At 43.1% G+C, this 21,962-nt stretch overlaps 1 protein-coding gene across 6 annotated transcripts in view; it reads right to left on the reverse strand.

Annotated features, from left to right (window-relative positions):
• Positions 1 to 21,962, reverse strand: part of nalcn (sodium leak channel, non-selective) — a 295,191-nt gene that overhangs the window by 180,792 nt on the left and 92,437 nt on the right. The gene's annotated exons all lie outside the window — the stretch shown is intronic.

Raw genomic sequence — 21,962 nt, forward strand, 5'->3', positions numbered from 1 at the left:
TCAAAAAATAGATGGCATCATGAAGCAGGAAAATTACTTGGATATAGTGAAGCAACATCTCAAGACATCAGTCAGGAAGTTAAATGGGTCGCAAATGGGTCTTCCAAATGGACAATGACCCCAAGCATACTTCCAAAGTTGTCGCAAAATGGCTTAAGGACAACAAACTCAAGGTATTCGAGTGACCATCACAAAACCCTGACCTCAATCCTATAGAACATTTGTGGGCAGAACTGAAAAAGCATGTGCGAGCAAGGAGGCCTACAAACCTGACTCAGTTAAACCAGCTCTGTCAGGCGAAATGGGCCAAAATTCACCCAACTTACTGTGGGAAGCTTGTGGAAGGCTACCCAAAATGTTTGACCCAAGTTAAACAATTTAAAGGCAATACTACCAAATACTAATTGAGTGTATGTAAACTTCTGACCCACTGGGAATGTGATGAAAGAAATAAAAGCTGAAATAAATCATTATCTCTACTATTATTCTGACATTGCACATTCTTAAAATAAAGTGGTGATCCTAACTGACCTAAGACAGGGAATTTTTACTACGATTAAATGTCAGGAATTGTGAAACACTGAGTTGGCTAAGGTGTATGTAAACTTCCGACTTCAACTGTAGATTGCAATGGACACATATGATGAGTGTAAAACATTTTTTTTAAGGTTGTACTGATTATGATGAGCTAATGCTCAGCTCATTACAAGCTATGTGTGGTGCCACGTTTGTTGACATCATGCAATGCATTCTGGTTGACACCTGTCAAACCAAAGATGTTATAACAAAATGAGGTGAAGGGATGGTTCACTCGTCTTTCGAGTAAACTTCCAGAAGTGAATGATGGTAGAAGACACACCCCCCTACAACATGCATACTATCCAAATCATCTTGTAACCTATAGCGATGGGCAAACTACCCATTGTCGGATTACTTTTTTAAAATGTAAGTGTTTTACTCAACTATTTTGATCACTGGTGAGGTCACCCGTGATGTGATGAAGTGTAAATAGTAATTAGCTAATCCATATGATGGTTTCGGTCAGCCGTGAGACAGCTAAACATGACAGCTTGTGTTAGGTCACTCTTTCCTTAGCACATTCACTATCCTAGCTTTCATTTTCTGGTTTGGGTGAGAATTGTGTTATACTGTCGCTACTTCTGTGAATGTCTGAACATTGAATCCAAAAATAAACTGCTCACATTGAGGACATACCGTTGTGAAGACTGTTCATGCAAAATGTTTCTGTGAAAAAAACAGTGTGGTCAACTCAAACGCCGACTCTTGTGTCAACTGTAACTTGATGTTCTAAATAAGTGTTGTCATCACACCGGTTGGAGCGTAGGCTGCAGGGACCACTGTAGAATGACCTCACCTGTGTGTTTGTACGTGTTAATATGAAACAGACAAACAGAAACTGCCCATTTAAAAAACTAGTTGGTGCAAAAAGATTACGATGAAAGTAACGGACTTTCGCCTTCAGAATATCTACCCATCCCCATTATAGAACATAGTCTAACCCATTCTAGAATGCAATGCCATTCTAGAAGAGGAACAGACAGATTTCCGATGGTGCCGTAATGCAAGTTCCCCAACCAATGCAAAGCAGCAACAGAAAGACATACAGACCATGGTGGCATCTTTTCCTGCTGCTTCTGCTAGCTCAGACTGACAAAAAGGAAAACTGGCACACTAGATGGCACAAATTGGCACATTGAATAGCAAGGCCTACTGTACATTACTGGAACGCAGCATGTAGGAGAGATATCACACCGGAAATGTTACCAACAGCCGAGGTGCCACAGTGTAGCCGAGGTGCCACAGTGTGTGTGTGGGAGAGAGAGAAAGAGAAAGAGTGTGTGTGTGTGTCTCTGTACGATTGAATGGAGTTCACTCACTGCATCCGTTTATGCAGTATTGCAGAACCCCTTGATCTGGATGGGAAGGTTGACCTACCTACAACATTTTGCAACGTTTTTAACATCTTTAAACAACATTCACTCGCTAGCCTCATCTGATGATTACTTCAAGAATTAGCTTTGCACATCATTCACATTCAGATCACCTTGAACAGGCTGCTGGTAACCTGTTGTGCAGGTCTTTTTTATTTATTTTTTTACCTTTATTTAACTAGGCAAGTCAGTTAAGAACAAATTCTTATTTTCAATGACAGTGGGTTAACTGCCTGTTCAGGGGCAGAACGACCTTGTCAGCTCGGGGATATGAACTTGCAACCTTTCGGTTACTATTCCAACGCTCTAACCACTAGGCTACCCTGCCGTCTTACTTAGTGTGTCTGACAGTGGAAAAGATTAGGCATCAGAGAAAAGGGTAGAGAGAGAGAGAGAGAGAGAGAGAGACAGAGAGACAGAGAGACAGAGAGAGAGAGAGAGAGAGACAGAGAGACAGAGAGACAGAGAGACAGAGAGACAGAGAGACAGAGAGACAGAGAGACAGAGAGACAGAGAGACAGAGAGACAGAGAGACAGAGAGACAGAGAGAGAGAGAGAGAGAGAGAGAGAGAGAGAGAGAGAGAGAGAGAGAGAGAGAGAGAGAGAGAGAGAGAGAGAGTGTGTGTGTCTCTGTATGATTGCTAATGAGGGGGGGGAATAGAGCTGGAACCAGGATGGGTTAGGGGTCAGTGTTGCAGGCGGAACAGACTGTACTGAATCAATAACCCCTGGGGCTGGGTTATCCATAGTAGTGTACTTATTATTTCCGGGGCAGGGTCAGGGGGATGAAGCTGAAGACTGGGGCCTATGGGCAAGGGAATGGGGGCCAGGGCTTTAGACTGGGGCCTGGGGGTGGTGAGTGTTAGGGCAGCCTCACCTCGACACGTATTGGAACCATTTGGAGTTCCCATCTTTGTTTCACATTGCAAATGTAGGACAACTGTCTGTCAGTCCCACATTTTATCCTTAACACTTGTTAGGTATACAGAGATTCATAAACTTAAGCCTCTCTCAACGTCTCTGGGTTAAATGTAGAAGAAACATTTCAGTTGAATAAATTAAGTTGGATAACTGACTAGGTATCCCCCTTTCCCTTTCCCAATCCTCTCTTACTCTCACACTCATCTCTTACTCACATCTCTACATCTCTCTCTCACTCACCCTCCCTCTCCAACCACCCTCTCTGTGCAGACTGTCATAGTTATGCCAATTGTAATTATGGTTTAGGAAAAGGCCAGGGGCTAATTAGCATGTACGAGGCCTGTGGAGAGAAAGACAGGAGACCCCATTAACCTCTTGTACCTCATCTCCACTAGGAGACCCACTGCTGTTAACAACATCACATTTACATAACAACTAACAACAATGTGTTGTAGGAATAGTGCTCGGAATTTGTCCTGACTGCATGGCCTTACCAGGACCCTATAAACCACGAACTAACTATTTATCCTGGTCAGGCCACGTGGTCAGGTAAAAGATCCTGCCCCTAAATGTACAGTGCCTTCAGAAAATATTCACACCCTTTCACTTTTTTACACATTTTGTTTTGTCACAGCCTGAAATTAAATGTTTGTCACTGGCCACAGACAATAATCCATTATTTTAAAGTGGAATTAGATTTTTCTAAATTTGTACAAATTAATTTAAAATGAAAAACTGAAATGTCTTGAGTCAATAAATATTCAACCCCTTTGTTATGGCTAGCCTAAATAAGTTCAGGAGTAAACGTGTACAAGTCACATAATACGTTGCATGAGCTCTCTCTGTGTGCAATAATAGCGTTTAACATGATTTTTGAATGACAACCTTATCTCAGTAACACACATACAACATCATCTGTGCGGTCCCTCAGTTGAGCAGTGAATTTCAAACACAGAATCAACCACAAACACCAGGGAGGTTTTCCATGCCTCGCAAAGAAGATCACCTATTGGTAGAAAAAAGCAGACACTGAATATCCCTTTGATCATGGTGAAGTTAATAATTACACTGTGGATGGTGTATCAATACACCCAGTCACTACAAAGATACAGGCGTCCTTCCTAACTCAGTTTCCGGAGGGAAAGGAAGCCGGTCAGGGATTTCACCATGAGGCCAACGGTGACTTTAAAACAGTTACAGAGTATAATGGCTGTGATAGAAGAAAACTGAGAATGGATCAGCCACATTGTAGTTACTCCTCAATACTAACCTAAACATGCATCCTGTCAGGCAACACAACACTAAATTAATACTGCAAAAAAATTGGCAAAGCAATTCACTTTTTGTCCTGAACACAGTGTCATGTTTGGGGCAAATCCAATACAACACATTGCTGAATACCACTCTCCATATTTTCAAGCATAGTGGTGGCTACATCATGTTATGGGTATGCTTGTAATCGTTAAGGACTGGGGAGTCTTTCAGGATAAAAAAAATTATGGAATGGAGCTAAGCACAGGCAAAATCCTAGAGGAAAACATTGTATAACTTCTTTGGACTTAGGGGCAGTATGTTGACGTCTGGATGACAAGCGTGCCGAAAGTAAACTGCCTGTTACTCAGGCCCAGAAGCTAGGATATGCATATAATTGGTAGATTTGTATAGAAAACACTGTAGTTTCCAAAACTGTTAAAATAATGTCTGTGAGTATAACAGAACTGATATGGCAGTTCATCAAGGAAGTGGGATTTTTTTGATGTGGGTTTTCCGCATTCCGTTTTCAATAGAATGCCTATTGAGTATCTAATGGATTAGGACCCAGATTGCAGTTTCTATGGCTTCCCCCAGATGTCAACAGTCGTTAGACACTGTTTCAGACTTGTTTTCTGAAAAATGGAGAAGACTGAGACCTTTCTGTCAGGGGACTGGGGAAGCATGCAGTGCTGGTTTGCGTGTGTGACTTTGTGCATGCCCATCGTTGTTTTTCCTTTCTATTGAATACGCAATTGTCCGGTTGACATATTATCGATTATTTAGACAATTGACAACCTGAGGATTAATTATAAACATCGTTTGACATGTTTTGACGAACTTTACCGCTAATATTAGGATGTATTCGTCTGCATATTTTGACCGCCTTTGAGCCAGTGGATTACTGAACAAAACGCGCCAACAAAACAGAGTTTTTGGGATATAAAGAAGGACTTTAATCGAACAAAACAAACATTTATTGTGTAGCTGGGACTCTTGTGACTGCAACCATATTAAGATCATCAAAGGTAAGTGATTAATTTTATCGCTATTTCTGACGTTTGTAATTCCTTTACTTGGATGTAAAATGTTTGTATGCTTTTGTAAGTGGGGTGCTGTCCTCAGATAATCGCATGGTATGCTTTCGCCGTAAAGCCTTTTTGAAATCTGACAAAGCGGCTGGATTAACAAGAATTTAATCTTAAACCGATGTACAACACTTGTATTTTTAGGAATATTTATTATGAATATTTCTGTATTTTGAATTTGGCGCTCTGCAATTTCACTGAATGTTGTCGAGGTGGGTCGCTAGCGGCACGCCTGCGCCAGACAGGATAACCTAAAACACAAGGCCAAATCTACATTGGGGTTGCTTACCAAGAATACAGTGAATGTTCCGAAGTGGTTGCAAGATGGCGTCGACAGAAGTGGCAGCTCTGCTTCTAGCTCCTAAGCAACTTTGCAGTATTTTGTTTTTTTGTGTTATTCCTTACAGTTCTTTTGTCTTATTACATACAGCCGTAAAAAAAACTTTTGGATATCAGAGCGGCGGTAACTCACCAACCAGCATTATGACCAGGAACACGAATTTGCCAAATTGGATCCTTTGCTCGTACTCCCCAGGGCAATTTAACTTATCTCAGAGGCTGCTCGGAGGCTGCTCGAAGGCTGCTCGGAGAAGAGGTATTCGGAGTGGACTTCTAGTTCGACTCAGGAGGTGTGCACACCATCTACCGCTTCTGAGTATATTTCTCGCTAAAGTTCAGTCTCTGGACAATAAAGTAGAAGAGCTCAGGGCGAGGATCTCCTACCAGAGAGACACATCAGAAAATGTAACATACTCTGTTTCACTGAATCATGGCCCTCTTGGGATATATTGTCCCCGTCCATACAGCTCGCTGTGTTCTCAGTACATCGCGCAGACAGGAATAAAGAACTCTCTGGGAAGAAGGACGGTGGTGTATGTTTCATGATTAACTACATATGGTCTGATTGTGATAACGTACAGAAACTCAAGTCCTTTTGTTCACCCGACCTATAAGATCTCACAATCAAATGCCGACCGCATTACCTTCCATTCTCTGTGGTCATAATCACAGTCGTGTATATTCCACCTCAAGCCAATACCACGATGGCCCTAACGGACCTACACTGGACTTCATGCAAACTGGAAACCACAAATTCTGAGGCCGCATTTATTGTAGATGGGGAAATTAACAAAGCAAATTTGAGGAAAACGCTACCGATGTTATATCCACAGATTGACTGTAGTACATACTCTGGTAAAACACTCAACCTCTGCTACTCCCCCTTTCAAAATGTCTACAAGACCCTCCCCAGCCCTCCCTTCAGCAAATCAGATCACAACTCCATTTTGCTCCTCCATTACTATAGACAGAAAGTCAAACAGGAAGCACCCGTATTGAGGTTTATTCAAAGCTGGTCTAACCAATCGGAATTCATGCTTCAAGATTGTTTTGACCCCGCAGACTGGGATATGTTCCGGGTAGCCTCTGAGAATTACATTAACGTATACACGGACATGCTGACTGAGTTCAATAGGAAGTGTATAGTGGATGTTGTTCCCATTCTGACAAAACCTACCCAAACCAGAAACTGTGAATAGATGGTAACATATGTGCAAAACTGAAAGCGCGACCAGCCACATTTAACCAGGGCAAGGTGACTGAGAATATGGTTGAATTTAAACAGTGTAGTTATTCCCTCCATAAGGCAATCAAACAGGCAAAACATCAGTACAGCGACAAAGCGGAGTCAAATTCAGCGGCTCAGACATGAGACATATTTCGCAGGGTCTACACACAACTGTGGATTACAAAAGGAAAACCAGCCACATCGGGGACAACGACGTCTTGCTCCCGGACAACCGAAACACCTTCTTTGCCCACTTTGAGGATAACACAGTGCCACCAACGAGGCCCGCTTCCAAGGACTGTGGGCTCTCATTCTCTGTGGACGACGTGAGCAAGACATTTAAGAGTGTTAATTAACCCTCGCAAGGCTGCTGGCCCAGAAGGCATCCCTAGCCACGTCCTCAGAACATGCGCAGACAAGCTGGCTTGAGTGTTAACGGACAAATTCAATCTCTACCTATCCCAGTCTGCTGTCCCCACTTGCTTCAAGATATCCACCATTGTTCCTGTTCCAAAAGAAACCACAGGTAACTGAACTAAATAACTATTGTCCAGTAGCACTCACTTCTGTAATCATGAAGTGCTTTGAGAGGCTAGTTAAGAGTCATATCACCTCTACCTTAACTGACACCCTAGACCAACTTCAATTGGCATAGCGCCCCAATAGATCCACAGACGATACAATCGTCATTACACTGCACACTTCCCTAAGAGGAATACCTATGTAAGAATGCTGTTCATTGACTTTAGCTCAGCATTCAACACCATAGTACCCTCCAAGCTCATCATTAAACTTTGGCCCTGAGTCTGAACCCCGCCCTGTGAAACTGGGTCCTGGACTTCTTGCCGACCCACCCCAGGTGGTGAAGGTAAGAAACAACATATCCACTTTGCTGATTCTCAACACAGCCCCACAATGGTGTGTCCTCAGCCTCCTCCTGTACTCCCTGTTCACCCATGACTGCATGGCCACGCACGCCTCCAACTCAATCATCAAGTTTGCAAACGACACAACAGTAATAGGCCTGATTAGCAACAATGACGAGACAGCCTACAAGGAGGAGGTGAGGGCCATGGTGGAGTGGTGCCATGAAAATAAACTCTCCCTCAAAGACTTCAAAGACTTCAAAACAAAGGAGCTGATCATGGACTTCAGGAAACAGCAGAGGGAGCACACACATATCCAAATTGACAGAACCACAGTGGAGAAGGTGGAAAGCTTCAAGTTCCAAGTCCACATCAATGACCATCTGAAATGGTCCACTCACACAGAATTTGGCTTGGTCCCTAAGACCCTCACAAACCTCTGGTACGGCAACTACACAGCCCACAACCGCAGGGCTCTCCAGAGTGTCATGCGGTCTGCACAACGCATCACCAGGGGCAAACTACCTGTCCTCCAGGACACCTACAGCACCCAATGTCACAGGAAGGCCAAAAATATCAACAAGGACATCAACCACCCGAGTCACGGCCTGCTCACCCCGCTTTCATCAGGAAGGCGAGGTCAGTACAGGTGCATCAAAGCAGGGACTGAGAGACTGAAAACAGCTTCTATCTCTAGGCCATCAGACTGTTAAATAGCCATCGCTACCCGACTACCGCCCAGTTACTCAGCCCTGCACCTTAGAGGATGCTGCCCTATATACATAGAATCATTGGCCACTTTAATAATGGAACACTAGCCTCTTTAATAATGTTTACATACTGCTTCACTCATCTCATAGTTTTTCAACCACTCCACAAATGTCTTGTTAAACTATAGATTTGGGAAGTCGGTTAGGAAATCTACTTTGTGCATGACACAAGTAATTTTTCTAACAATTCTTTAAAGACAGATTATTTAACTTATAATTCACTGTATCACAATTCCAAGGAGTCAGAAGTTTACATACACTAAGTTGACTGTGTCTTTAAAAAGCTTGGAAAATTACAGAAAATTATGTCATGGCTTTAGAAGCTTCTGACAGGCTAATTGACATAATTTGAGTCCATTGGAGGTGTACCTGTGGATGTATTTCAAGACCTACCTTCAAACAATGCCTCTTTGCTTGACATCATGTAAAAATCAAAAGAAATCAGCCAAGAACTCAGAAAACAAAATGTGTAGACCTTCACAAGTCTGGTTCATCCTTGGGAGCAATTTCCAAACGCTTGAAGGGACATCTGTACAAACAATAGTATGCAAGTATAAACACCATGGGACCAGATGAACGAACTTTGGTGCAAAAAGTGTAAATCAATCCCAGAACAACAGCAAAGGACATTGTGAAGATGCTGGAGGAAACAGGTACAAAAGTATCTATATCCACAGTAAAACGAGTCCTATATTGACATAACCTGAAAGGCCACTCAGCAAGGAAGAAGCCACTGCTCCAAAATCCCCCTAAAAAAGCCAGACTATGGTTTACAACTGCACATGGGGACAAAGATCATACTTTTTGGGGAAATATCCTCTGGTCTGATGAAACAAAAACAGAACTGTTTGGCCATAATGACCATCGTTATGTTTGGAGGAAAAAGGGGAAAGGCTTGCAAGCCGAAGAAAACCATCCCAACCGTGAAGCACGGGAGTGGCAGCATCTTAATGTGGGGGTGCTTTGCTGCACTTCACAAAATAGATGGCATCATGAGGCAGGACAATTATGTGGATTGAAGCAACATCTCAAGACATCAGTCAGGAAGTTAAAGCTTGGTCGCAAATGGGTCTTCCAAATGGACAATGATGGACAATGACCAAGCATACTTCCATTTTTTTTGGCAAAATGGCTTAAGGACAACAATGTCAAGGTATTGGAGTGGCCATCACAAAGCCCTGACCTCAATCCTATAGAACATTTGTGGGCAAAACTGAAAAAGTGTGTGCGAGCAAGGAGGCCTACAAACCTGACTCAGTTACACCAGCTCTGTCAGGAGGAATGGGCCAAAATGCACCCAACTTATTGTGGGAAGCTTGTAGAAGGCTACCTGAAACATTTGACACAAGTTAAACAATTTAATGGTTAATGCTACCAAATACTAATTGGTAGCATTTTGACCCACTGGGAATGTGATGAAAGAAATAAAAGCTGAAATAAATCACTCTCTACTATTATTCTTACATTTCACATTCTTAAAATAAAGTGGTGATGCTAACTGACCTAAGACAGAGAATGTTTACTTGGATTAAATGTACATATTGTATTCTATTCTACTGTATCTTATTCAATGCCACTCCGACATTGCTCGTCCTAATATTTATAGATTTGTGTATTGTTAGATATCACTGCACTCTCAGAGCTAGGAACACAAGCATTCCACTACAACCGCAATAACATCTTCTAAATATGTGTATGTGACCAATAACAAGTTACTGTTTTGACTTAAATCGACTTGAAAATCTATGGCAAGACCTATAAATGGTTATGGCTGTCTTGCAATGATCAACAACCAATTTGACAGAGATTGAATAATTATGGGCAAATGTTGCACAATCCAGATGTGAAAAGCTCTTAAGAGACTTACCCAGAAAGACTCACAGCTGTAATCACTGCAAAAAGGGCTTCTACAAAGTATTGACTCAGGGGTGTGAATACTTATGTAATTAGATTAATAAAAATACATTTGTACAGATTTTATTTAACTAGGCAAGTTACGACGTAATTGTCAATACATTTGCCACATTTTCTAAAAACACGTTTTCAATTTGTCATTATGGGGTATGGTGTATAGATGGGTATGCAACATTTTGAATTCAGACTGTAACAACTAAATGTGGAATAAATCATGGGGAATGAATACTTTTTGATGACACTGTATTCTCAAGGTGTGTGGCTATTTTGCCAAACAATAAATATTCACAACACCTACAACCCAAAACAACAAACTATTTTGAGTAGTAAAGTCGGTTAGACAGTTCCCCTATACAGCTTCATGTCAGATTAGGAGTTGTACAGGGCAAGTTCACACTTCTTGGGGGCTCATCCGGGATCTTATGTGCATTGGCATCAATGGCAACCAATCCCATCACTGAGATGATACATGTCATGGCTATTTCTGTTCCAAGCTATTTCTGTAGCAGTCATCACCTCATCAGGGAACTCTACAGTGTCCTGATCTGGTTCCAGAATGAGCAGGTGTTTTCACGATTACCTGCTGCATCGCAATGTACCAATAGTCAGACGGAAAGACAGACACGCGTAGAGACAGATAGATGGACGGACGGACGGGCGGACAGTGAGATTGACTGTCTCTCTGTCTACCTGTCAATCACACATGGATCGACCAAAAAACAAACAGACAAAAAAGGCATACAGACAGACAGAGAGAGAGAGAGTGAGAGAAGGAAGAATGGACAGACTGACAGGCATGCATGCACATGTACAAGCAGGAAAACAGACAGTGCAGGTAGAGCCCACCTGCCAGCCCTAGAATGTTCTAATCGTATGATGACCAATTACTCTAAAGGCTGCCAGAGCGGAAAACAACACCACACTTCACTTCCCCCGCAAACATACAGAGACAGCATAGCCCCGAGATTGAACTGCACTGTCTGCCTGTCAACTCTCCACAATTTTCGTCTGAAAGCAACGGGTGTGATTGCTCTTCAGATGCCAGGTAATTATGCCCGCCCACAAATGGCAGTCTTACACTGAGAATTTCCCGAAATAGTGATGTCGATCCACGTGTGATTGACTATCTCTCCGTCTGTCTGTCAATCAAATCAAAGTTTATTTGTCATGTGAACAATAGGTAAGTAAATAAAATAAACTGAAAAAAAGACAGTGAAAAATAACAGTAGCGAGGCTATATACAGCAGCGAGGATATAACAGTAGCGAGGCTATATACAGCAGCGAGGATATAACAGTAGCAAGGCTATATACAGTAGCGAGGATATAACAGTAGCGAGGCTATATACAGCAGCGAGGATATAACAGTAGCGAGGCTATATACAGCAGCGAGGATATAACAGTAGAGAGGCTATATACAGCAGCGAGGATATAACAGTAGAGAGGCTATATACAGCAGCGAGGATATAACAGTAGAGAGGCTATATACAGCAGCGAGGATATAACAGGATACATACAGGCACCGGTTAGTCAGGCTGATTGAGATAGTATGTACATGAAGATATGGTAAAGTGACTATGCATATATGATAAACAAAGAGTAAAAAGAGGGGTTGGGGGGGAACACAATGCAAATAGTCAAATCAAATCAAATCAAATATTATTTGTCACATACACATGGTTAGCAGATGTTAATGCGAGTGTAGCGAAATGCTTGTGCTTCTAGTTCCGACAATGCAGTAATAACCAACAAGTAAACTAACTAACAATTCCAAAACTACTGTCTTATACACAGTGTAAGGGGATAAAGAATATGTACATAAAGATATATGGATGAGTGATGGTACAGAGCAGCATAGGCAAGATACAGTAGATGGTATCGAGTACAGTATATACATATGAGATGAGTATGTAAACAAAGTGGCATAGTTAAAGTGGCTAGTGATACATGTATTACATAAGGATACAGTAGATGATATAGAGTACAGTATATACGTATACATATGAGATGAATAATGTAGGGTATGTAAACATTTTATTAGGTAGCATTGTTTAAAGTGGCTAGTGATATATTTTACATCATTTCCCATCAATTCCCATTATTAAAGTGGCTGGAGTTTAGTCAGTGTGTTGGCAGCAGCCACTCAATGTTAGTGATGGCTGTTTAACAGTCTGATGGCCTTGAGATAGAAGCTGTTTTTCAGTCTCTCGGTCCCAGCTTTGATGCACCTGTACTGACCTCGCCTTCTGGATGATAGCGGGGTAAACAGGCAGTGGCTCGGGTGGTTGTTGTCCTTGATGATCTTTATGGCCTTCCTGTAACATCGGGTGGTGTAGGTGTCCTGGAGGGTAGGTAGTTTGCCCCCGGTGATGCGTTGTGCAGACCTCACTACCCTCTGGAGAGCCTTACGGTTGTGGGCGGAGCAGTTGCCGTACCAGGCGGTGATACAGCCCGCCAGGATGCTCTATGATTGTGCATCTGTAGAAGTTTGTGAGAGCTTTTGGTGACAAGCCAAATTTCTTCAGCCTCCTGAGGTTGAAGAGGCGCTGCTGCGCCTTCTTCACAATGCTGTCTGTGTGAGTGGACCAATTCAGTTTGTCTGTGATGTGTATGCCGAGGAACTTAAAACTTACTACCCTCTCCACTACTGTTCCATCGATGTGGATAGGGGGGTGTTCCCTCTGCTGTTTCCTGAAGTCCACAATCATCTCCTTAGTTTTGTTGACGTTGAGTGTGAGGTTATTTTCCTGACACCACACTCCGAGGGCCCTCACCTCCTCCCTGTAGGCCGTCTCGTCGTTGTTGGTAATCAAGCCTACCACTGTTGTGTCGTCCGCAAACTTGATGATTGAGTTGGAGGCGTGCGTGGCCACGCAGTCGTGGGTGAACAGGGAGTACAGGAGAGGGCTCAGAACGCACCCTTGTGGGGCCCCAGTGTTGAGGATCAGCGGGGTGGAGATGTTGTTGCCTACCCTCACCACCTGGGGGCGGCCCGTCAGGAAGTCCATTACCCAGTTGCACAGGGCGGGGTCGAGACCCAGGGTCTCGAGCTTGATGACGAGCTTGGAGGGTACTATGGTGTTGAATGCCGAGCTGTAGTCGATGAACAGCATTCTCACATAGGTATTCCTCTTGTCCAGATGGGTTAGGGCAGTGTGCAGTGTGGTTGAGATTGCATCGTCTGTGAACCTATTTGGGCGGTAAGCAAATTGGAGTGGGTCTAGGGTGTCAGGTAGGGTGGAGGTGATATGCTCCTTGACTAGTCTCTCAAAGCACTTCATGAAGACGGAAGTGAGTGCTACGGGGCGGTAGTCGTTTAGCTCAGTTACCTTAGCTTTCTTGGGAACAGGAACAATGGTGGCCCTCTTGTAGCCGGGTAGCCATTTGATTACCTGTTAAGGCAATCTTATGGCTTGGGGGTAAAAACTGTTGAGAAGCCATCTTGTCCTTGGCACTTATTTTCTTATTTTCAATGATGGCCTAGGAACAGTGGGTTAACTGTCTTGTATAATTGATCATTTCAATAAGCATTTTTCCACGGCTGGCCATGCTTTCCACCTGGCTACCCCTACCCTGGCCAACGTCTCAGCACCCCCTGCAGCAACCCCCCCCCCCCCCCCCCGCTTCTCCTTCACCCAAATCCAGACAGATGATGTTCTGAAAGAACTGCAAAATCTGGATCTCTACAAATCAGCTGGACCCTCTCTGTCTAAAATGATCTGCCAAAATTGTTGCAACCCCTATTACCAGCCTATTCAACCTCTCTTTCGTATCGTCTGAGATCCCCAAAGATTGGAAATCCTGCTGCGGTCATCCCACTCTTCAAAGGGGGAGACACTCTAGACCCAAATTGTTACAGACATAAATCCATCCTGCCCTGCCTTTCTAAAGTCTTCGAAAGCAAAGTGAACAAACAGATCACCGAACATGTAGAATCCCACCGTACCTTCTCCAATATGCAACCGGGTATCCGAGCTGGTCATAGGTGCACCTCAGCCACGCTCAAGGTCCTAAGCGATATCATAACCGCCATCGATAAAAGACAGTAGTGTGCAGCCGCATTCTCGCAGATAGCTACCTGCTATCCGTGTGACTATTGGCTTACGTCGATCCCGGAGCAAACATCAATTATTCCGGAGCTAGCCAGCTGAAGAGTTCCATCAGCCACTCCTGGGCTACAATCACCTATCCGGACCCGTTTTACTGACGACGCGGAGCCCCACCCATCACGACTGGACTACCGACGTTATCTGCCTGAGGGAGTAATCCAACTGGCCCCTCCGTCTTGACGTTACCTGAACGCCTATATGCGGCCCGCTAATCGTTAGCTGTCTTATCAGATGCTATCTGAATAGGTCTATGAGACAATTTTTTGTTGGGTCACGATAACTATATCTATTTTGCCAATTGGATTGATCCCCTCTACCACACGGTACCCCACTAATCTACCGACGGAAACGCACGAGGTGTCTAAAAACAAACCTCCATCCTATGTTAGCTTGCTACTGATGGCCTGGCTAGCTGTCTGAATCGTCGTTACCCAAACCAACCTCACTATGCCTTGTCCTTTGCTGTTCTGGTTAGTGTTTATTGGCTTATTTCACTATAGAGCCTCTAGCCCTGCTCATTATACCTTATCCATCCTTTCAGTTCCACCACCCACACATGCGATGACATCACCTGGTTTAAATTATGTTTCTAGAGACAATATCTCTCTCATCATCACTCAATACCTAGGATTACCTTCACTGTGTTCACATCCTACCATACCTTTGTCTGTACATTATACCTTGAAGCTATTTTATTGCCACCAGAAACCTCCTTTTACTCTCTGTTCCGGAAGTTCTAGACAACCAATTCTCATAGCTTTTAGCAGTACCCTTATCCTACTCCTCCTCTGGTGATGTATAGGTGAATCCAGGCCCTGCAGTGCCTAGCACCACTCCTATTCCCCAGGCGCTCTCTTTTGATGACTTCTGTAACCGTAATAGCCTTGGTTTCATGCATGTTAACATTAGAAGCCTCCTCCCGAAGTTTGATATATTCACTTCAGCACACTCTGCCAACCCGGATGTTCTAGGAGTATCTGAATCATGGCTTAGGAAGACCACCAAAAATTCTGAAATCTCCATCCCTTACTACAACATTTTCAGACAGGATAGAACAGCCAAAGGGGGCGATGTTGCAATCTACTGCAAAGATAGCCTGCAGAGTTCTGTCCTACTATCCAGGTCTGTACCCAAACAATTTGAACTTCTACTATTAAAAATCCACCTCTCTAAAAACAAGTCTATCACAGTTGCCGCCTGCTATAATACAGCCTCTGCCCCCAGCTGTGCTCTGGACACCATGTGAACTGGTTGCCCCCCATCTATATTCAGACCTCGTGCTGCTAGGCGACCTAAACTGGAACATGCTTAACACCACAGCCATCCTACAATCTAAGCTTGATGCCCTCAATCTCACACAAATTATCAATGAACCTACCAGGTTATCAATGAACCTACCAGGTTATCAATGAACCTACTACGACCTCCACTCATCACTGTCAAATGTTCCCTGAAACACTTCAGCGAGCAGGCCTTTCTAATCGACCTGGCCGGGGTATCCTGGAAGGATATTGATCTCATCCCGTCAGTAAAGGATGCCTGGTTATTTTAAAAAAATGCCTTCCTCAACATCTTAAATAAGCATGCCCCAATCAAGAAATTTAGAACCAGGAACAGATATAGCCCTTGGTTCTCTCCAGACCTGACTGCCCTTAACCAACACAAAAACATCCTATGGCGTTCTGCATTAGCATCGAACAGCCCCCGTGATATGCAACTTTTCAGGGAAGCTAGAAACCAATATACACAAGGAGTTAGAAAAGCCAAGGCTAGCTTTTTCAAGCAGAAATTTGTTTCCTGCAACACAAACTCAAAAAACCTCCTCCCAGCTGCCCACTGCACTGAGGATAGGAAACACTGTCACCACCGATGAATCCACTATAACTGAGAATTTCAATAAGCATTTTTCTACGGCTGGCCATGCTTTCCACCTGGCTACCCCTACCCCGGTCAACAGCACTGCACCCCCAACAGCAACTCGCCCAAGCCTTCCCCATTTCTCCTTCTCCCAAATCCAGTCAGCTGATGTTCTGAAAGAGCTGCAAAATCTGGAACCCAACAAATCAGCCGGGCTAGACAATCTGGTCCCTTTCTTTCTAAAATTATCTGCTGAAATTGTTGCAACCCCTATTAATAGCCTGTTCAACCTCTCTGTCGTGTCGTCTGAGATTTCCAAAGATTGGAAAGCAGCTGTGGTCATCCCCCTCTTCAAAGGAGGGGACACTCTTGACCCAAACTGCTACAGACCTATATATATCCTACCCTGCCTTTCTTAGGTCTTCGAAAGCCAAGTCAACAAACAGATTACCAACCATTTCGAATCCCACCATACCTTCTCCGCTATGCAATCTGGTTTCAGAGCTGGTCATGGGTGCACCTCAGCCACACTCAAGGTCCTAAACAATATTTTAACCGCCATCGATAAGAAACAATACTGTGCAGCTGTATTCATTGACCTGGCCAAGGCTTTCGACTCTGTCAATTACCACATCCTCATCGGCAGACTCGACAGCCTTGGTTTCCCAAATGATTGCCTCGCCTGGTTGACCAACTACTTCTCTGATAGAGTTGGCCCTTCTTTGGACACTGTGTTAACAACCCTCCAGACGAGCTTCAATGCCATACAACTCACCTTCCGTGGCCTCCAATTGCTTAAATACAAGTAAAACTAAATGGATGGTCTTCAACCGATCGCTGCCTGCACCTGCCCGCCCGTCCAACATCACTACTCTGGACGGTTCTGACTTAGAATATGTGGACAACTACAAATTCCTAGGTGTCTGGTTAGACTGTAAACTCTCCTTCCGGACTCACATTAAGCATCTCCAATCCAAAATTCAATCTAGAATTGGCTTCCTATTTCGCAACAAAGCCTCCTTCACACTCATGTTGCCAAACTTACCCTCGTAAAACTGACTATCCTACCGATCCTTGACTTCGGCGATGTCATTTAAAAAAATAGCCCCCAACACACTCTACTCAGCCAACTGGATGCTGTGGAGCAGTGACGCGTGACACACAGAGTTCACTGACATGAGTCCCATTACATGCCATTTTGTGTAGATACAATTCTATCAATTTCAATTCCACTTTTGCAACAAAATAAAATGTGAAGAAATCCAAGGTGGTGAATACTCACTGTACATTCCAAATGGCACCCTACTCCCTACATTGTGCACTATGGGTTGTGGTCAAAAGTAGTGCACCATATAGGGATTAGGGTGCCATTTGGGACGCAGTTTAATATATTCTTATTTGGATCCGGATGCACACTACAGTTTATCAACATTCCGTTCAGTATTGCAATTACCTTGTAGGTGCATTTCTGCATCCCTATGTATCCATCTACCCCACCATCCTGATCACTGAGGACCTAGGATATTCCACACGATCTCTCTAGCCCCTGGAAAATGCTTGTTAGAGACCACCTAAAGTGAGACGATTCAAGACCAAGACTGGAGAGGGGGTGAGACCGAGTTAAGACGGTGACCAGGAGGGGAACAACAGATCCGAGTCAAGACCGAGACACATTTGATTCCAATTCAAGACAATGATTGTAATTTTACCAAAATCACCACCATAATAAGAGATCAAAATGTCCAGTATTTATGTGTTCATATTTCAGAACAACATATCGATTCTTTAGACATTCAGATAGAATAAATGCATGCTGATGGAAAATAGAGACACGCTACTAACCCAAACACAGTGGGGAACAATGGGCATTCTACTATTTCAGAGAAGAGCTAAGGATTTATAAAATAATTATAATAATAATAATATTATTTTCAACAATGTTCTGATTTAATCTCTTCAGGTTTTGTTGGAAAGGAAAGGGTTAACACTGAAGAGGAAAAAAAGGTCCAATCAGGGTTTTTCTTTGCTAGTCTCGGGAGATAAATCTACCTAGCTAAGTCAGCCATTGGCTAGGCCATCAGAAGCTAGATATTAGGCATCTGCCATTCAACTGTATATGGGGCAACATTTTGGATTGACAGTGGAATCAAGCAATCAAATTTTGACTTAATGGGTGGGTCCATTTTTACAAAAACGTATGGAAACTTTTGATAGGTCACTGTGCAATAGCGAGCAGTAGTTTTTCCACGGTTTAGCTAGCTTTTGTTGTCAGCTAGTTTGCAGTGGCTGCAACAGGAGTTATCAAAAAGGATGTTGTTGCTAATGTTAGCTTCTCCCATTTCAAGACTAACTTTCAACAAGAAGTTGTGTTTCAAATTATCATCATCTGGTGAGTGGAACTCTTTGAAAATAACTTGTGTGTGAAACTTGTTGCATTTAAACTTTAGGTCACCAGTTACTTTGTGTGCTAAAGCTGAAATGTTTTTTTGCAATGGGAAGTAATAGTTGTATATTTCTATTGGGGAATGCTAAATGTTTTTTGTTTTGTTATTATTGGGACCAACTGGCTTATTATGTCTGAGTGAATGGACTGTTAATCCAATGATTTCCTATGTTTTTTTACGACTTTTCATACAGATTCTTTGGATTTTCACTCAATATCATACTTTTCTTTATAGAGCATCACATTTTTGTCTGCTTAGAATGACGCCGGAGGGGATGGCTTCTGCTTTGCACCAAACTAACTGGATGGCTTCTGCTTTGCACCAAACTAACTGGATGGCTTCCGTTTTGCTCCTAACCAACTGTGCTATTTTGTGTTTTTTTCTCCATGCAACAACCAGTTGAGAGCTGCACACACTTTCTGCCTGCAGATGATATTCTACTGAAACTAGGCTGTGTGTGAGGCTCCCTTGAGAATATATTTCACGTGCTTTGCGATTGTGTAGGCTACTTTGTGCATTATTTCTCTATTGTAATAGATAATTGAAGTCGTATAACTCCACCACACTACTTTGATACACATCAATAGGGATTAAGAAGTGTGCATAGGCAATGCCCACTGAAAAAAAGTGGGTACACGGTTTATACCTGCATATATCCTCCACTACACCACTGCCTCTTTGTGTTTTACAAAAAGTGCACTCTCCTACATTAGTGTGCTGCATTACGGCTGCTGTCCTTTCTGAATCACAAACATGTCACACCCTGACGGCCTATGGGTTTGCCATTGCACAAACATGTCTATAACAGATATAAAGAAAGATATTCATGTGTATTTGGCCTGGCGAAGCAGTTTTATGCGCTGACTGAATAAGCTCTCCGAGGCAAACAGTGGTTACTTTAAAGAATCTCAAATAAAAATATAGTACCACAATAAATAACAATAACAAGGCTATATACAAGGAGTACCGGTAGCGAGTCAATGTGCAGGGGTACGAGGTAGTTGAGGTAATATGTACATGTAGGTAGGGGTAACAGTGACTAGGCAATCAGGATAGATAATAAACAGAGTAGCAGCAGCGTATGTGAAGAGTGTGAAAGTGTGTGTCTGTGCCGTCAATATGAATTTGTGTGTGTTTTGCGTGTGTAAGCGTATGTAGTGTGTGTTTTGCATGTGTTTTGCGCGTGTGTGTGTGTGTGTGTTGGAGTGTCTGTGTAAGTATGCGTGAGTGTCCAGTGAGTGTGCATAGAGTCAGTGCTAAAAAGGGTCAAAGCAATTGTCCGGTTAGTCATTTCATTAACTGTTATGGCAGTGTTATGGCAGTGTTATGGCTTGGGGAAAGAATCTGTAGAACAGCTTGGGAGTAGAACTTGGCCTTTCATACCAGCATATGTGTGTGTGTGTGTGTGTGTGTGTGTGTGTTTTTCTGCTTGCTTGTCTTTGTGACGTGTGGATAATTTGTACATTATAATACATCATCATTGGGAGTTTGTCCTCCAGCTACTCACTCTATCCCCTCTCTATCTTCCCTCTCTTTTTGTCTCCCCTCTTTTTCCTCTTACCCGCCCCCTCTCGCTCTCGCTGTTGGCAGTCACTCACACCAAGTGCTTGGCCTTTCCTGCATCAACATTGTGACAGCTGTAAGCCATGCCTGCTGCTTTCCCCTTATCTTTAAAGCCCGACCATTCTGAACGGTCCGACCAGGAGGCGACGACAACACAGCTATCGTTTATATGTCATTTAAAACTCATCGGTCATCACAAGCCTTGCCATTACAGCCACATCTACACATTAAAACACTGGCAAGGCTCGTCTCATTTAAAATCACATTATTAAGTTGTTTCAACGTGCCTATTGAAGTCACACAGGGAAATGTAACCACAATGAGGTGACAAGCTGTGTTTGTGTGTGTCGGAGAGGCCTGTCGGGAGGGGAGTTATGTGTGTGCGTTTGTCATCTATTGTGCCAGTTTGAAGAAGCATTTGTCCTTTTTAGCAGTCTGAACTAGAAGCAGAAGCAGGACAAGATGCCACCATTGTCTGTGTGTCTCTTTGTCACTGGTCTGATTTTGAAGGAGAACTTACATTAAGGCACCATTGGAAATGGAGCTGTTCTTCCTCTAGAATGGAAGTAAACTATGTTCTATGGGGAGCGCTAGATTTTCTAAAGGGGAAAGGCAACTGCCTTAACTGTAATTGATTTTGCACCAACATTCTCATTTTTTTTTTTTAAATAGGTTGTTTCTGTCTGTCTGTTTCATGTTAAGTAGACTGGGAATGTCTGACGGGAATGTGATCAGAAAACGAAACTTTTGTTCTTATTCTAGCTGGTTTACATAACCCACCACTGAAACAGAGAGAAGGTGTGTGTGTGAGTGAGAGTTCTCCTTGACAGACCAAGACAGACCGACAGACCGACAGACCAACAGACCGACACAGACAGACAGACAGACCATGGTGACATCTTGTCCTGCTGCTTCTGCTAGCTCAGACTGCCAAAAAGGACAAATGTTTCTTCAAACTGGCACAGTGAATAGCACATTATTGGCACAGTGAATAGCTAGGCCTACTGTACATTACTGGCATACTATTTGGGGGAGATAAATCACACAGAAACTGTCACAAACAGCCGAGGTGCCACATTCTTTTCACTTGACTCACTTCTCTTTTCATTTTTTATCATACCTCCCTCCCCTGTCCTCATAGAGGCTAACTGACCTCAACTGGTGTGTCTGTGTGTGTGTGTGTGTGTGTGTGTGTGTGTGTGTGTGTGTGTGTGTGTGTGTGTGTGTGTGTGTATATATATATATATAGAGAGATGGGCAACATTACAAAGTTACTAAATACATACATTAAAGATGTGTCAAAATTAATGTATTTGTATTTTTAAAACATTCTAAAATATTTTATTGCTATGACTTTGATATGTGGTTGTTTATTTGTTAAGTTGAATGAACTGAATATAAAAGCCAATTTATGTTTGATCCGAAAATGCGTTATGTGGCGCAGACTCCAACATCTCGTCTTTTTGTTTAGCCAGTTGTTTGTAATTAGCTGGATGGCTATAGCGATTAGCCCTGAATCACTATGAGCGGTGCGGTGCACACCAATTTATTGGTTGCGTATGACAGCTCCTCGAAGTGCAAGTATGAAATTCTAATACTTCTGTGGAGGCCACATTGCAGAAAATGCTGTACGGCCACTGCAAACCTCGGATTGACCATGAA

Source organism: Oncorhynchus mykiss, chromosome 22 (genome assembly GCF_013265735.2).
Source record: "Oncorhynchus mykiss isolate Arlee chromosome 22, USDA_OmykA_1.1, whole genome shotgun sequence".
Classification (NCBI taxonomy): domain Eukaryota; kingdom Metazoa; phylum Chordata; class Actinopteri; order Salmoniformes; family Salmonidae; genus Oncorhynchus; species Oncorhynchus mykiss.